Source organism: Sturnus vulgaris, chromosome 1 (genome assembly GCF_052056855.1).
Source record: "Sturnus vulgaris isolate bStuVul1 chromosome 1, bStuVul1.hap1, whole genome shotgun sequence".
In the NCBI taxonomy this organism is placed as follows: Eukaryota; Metazoa; Chordata; class Aves; order Passeriformes; family Sturnidae; genus Sturnus; species Sturnus vulgaris.
Genome location: NC_142243.1, coordinates 54,240,577 through 54,243,076, shown reverse-complemented (window position 1 = coordinate 54,243,076; position 2,500 = coordinate 54,240,577).

Below are 2,500 nucleotides of genomic sequence, written 5' to 3'. Positions count from 1 at the left end.
GGGTTAGGGTTAGGGTTAGGGTTAGGCTTAGGGTGAGGTTTGGGTTAGGGTTAGGTTTATGGTTAGCGTTAGGGTTAGGGTTAAGGTCAGTGTTAGGGTTAGGGTTAGGTTTAGGGTTAGAGTAAGGATTCAGCTTATGCTTATGCTTAGGCCTTTTTTTATCGTATGCATAGCGTTTCTCGTAGGGATATTGTTAGGGTTAGAGTACGGTTAGGGTTTGGGTTGGGGTTAGGGTTAGGGTTAGGTTTAGGGTTAGGGTGAGGTTAGGGTTAGGGTTAGGGTTAGGGTTAGGGTTAGGGTTAGGGTTAGGGTTAGGGTTAGGGTTAGGGTTAGGGTTAGGGTTAGGGTTAGGGTTAGGGTTAGGGTTAGGGTTATGCTTTTGTTTTGGATTAGGTTTAGGGTTAGGGTTATGGTTAGTGTTAGAGTTAGGGTTAGGGTTAGGGTTAGGGTTAGGGTTAGGGTGAGGTTAGGGTTAGGGTTAGGGTTAGGGATAAGGAAAGGCTTAGCGTTAGGGTTAGGGTTAGGGTTAGGATTTAGATTTAGCATTTGGGTTACTGTTACGATTACGCTTACGGTTACGGTTTGGACAAGGGTTGGGTTAGGGTTAGGGCTAGGGTTAGGGTTAGGGTTAGGGTTAGGGTTAGGGTTAGAGTTGGGGTTAGGTTTAGGGTTAGGGTTACGGTTACATTTTAGGGTTAGTGTTAGGGTTAGGTTTAGAGTTAGGGTTAGGGTTAAGGTTATGGTTAGTTAGGTTTAGGGTTAGGGTTAGGGTTAGGATTAGGGTTTGGGTTAGGGTTAGGGTTAGAGTTAGTATTGCATTGAGAGTTACGTTTATGTTTAGGGTTAGGGTTTTGTTCCTGTTATGATTACGTTTAGTGTTATGCTATGGGTCGTGGTTTTGTTAAGAGTTACGTTTAGGTTTAGGCTTAAGTATAGGGCTAGTGTTAGCATTAGGTTTAGGGTTAGGTTGAATGTTAGGGTTACGCTTTGCACAAGGTTTCGACTTTGATTTAGGATTAGATATTGGGTTAGGGTTACGGTTAGGATTAGGGTTAGGGTTAGCGTTAGGGTTAGGTGTTTTGGTAATATTAGGGTTAGGGTTAGGGATAGGGTAAGGCTTAGGGTTAGGGTTAGGGTTAGGATTTAGATTTAGCATTCGGGTTACTGTTACGATTACGCTTACGGTTACGGTTTGGACAAGTGTTGGGTTAGGGTTAGGGTTAGGGGTAGGGTTAGGGTTAGGGTTAGGGTTAGGGTTAGGGTTAGGCTTAGGGTTAGGGTTAGGGTTAGGGTTAGGGTTAGGGTTATGTTTAGGGTTAGGGTTACGGTTACATTTTAGGGTTAGTGTTAGGGTGAGGTTTAGAGTTAGGGTTAGGGTTAAGGTTACGGTTAGTTAGGTTTAGGTTTAGGGTTAGGGTTAGGATTAGGGTTAGGGTTAGGGTTAGGGTTAGAGTTAGTATTGCATTGAGAGTTACGTTTATGTTTAGGGTTAGGGTTTTGTTCCTGTTATGATTACGTTTAGTGTTATGCTTTGGGTCGTGGTTTTGTTAAGAGTTACGTTTAGGTTTAGGCTTAAGTATAGGGCTAGTGTTAGCATTAGGTTTAGGGTTAGGTTGAATGTTAGGGTTACGCTTTGCACAAGGTTTCGACTTTGATTTAGGATTAGATATTGGGTTAGGGTTGCGGTTAGGATTAGGGTTAGGGTTAGGTTTGGGGTTAGGGTTAGGGTTAGCGTTAGGGTTAGGTGTTTTGGTAATATTAGGGTTAGGGTTACGGATAGGGTAAGGCTTAGGGTTAGGGTTAGGGTTAGGTTTTGGGTTAGGGTTAGGGTTAGGGTTAGGGTTAGGGTTAGGGTTAGGGTTAGGGTTAGGGTTAGGGTTAGGGTTAGGGTTAGGGTTAGGGTTATGCTTTGGTTTTGGATTAGGTTTAGGGTTAGCGTTAGGGTTAGTGTTAGGGTTAGGGTTAGGGTGAGGTTAGGGTTAGGGTAAGGGTTAGGGATAAGGAAAGGCTTAGCGTTAGGGTTAGGGTTAGGGTTAGGATTTAGATGTAGCATTCGGGTTACTGTTACGATTACGCTTACGGTTACGGTTTGGACAAGTGTTGGGTTAGGGTTAGGGTTAGGGTTAGGGTTAGGGTTAGGGTTAGGGTTAGGTTTAGGGTTAGAGTTAGGGTTAGAGTTAGGGTTAGGTTTAGGGTTAGGGTTACGGTTACATTTTAGGGTTAGTGTTAGGGTTAGGTTTAGAGTTACGGTTAGGGTTAAGGTTACGGTTAGTTAGGTTTAGGGTTATGGTTAGGGTTAGGGTTAGGGTTAGGGTTAGGGTTAGGGTTAGTACTGCATTGAGAGTTACGTTTATGTTTATGGTTAGGGTTTTTGTTCCTGTTATGATTACGTTTAGTGTTATGCTATGGGTCGTGGTTTTGTTAAGAGTTACGTTTAGGTTTAGGCTTAAGTATAGGGCTAGTGTTAGCATTAGGTTTAGGGTTAGGTTGAATGTTAGGG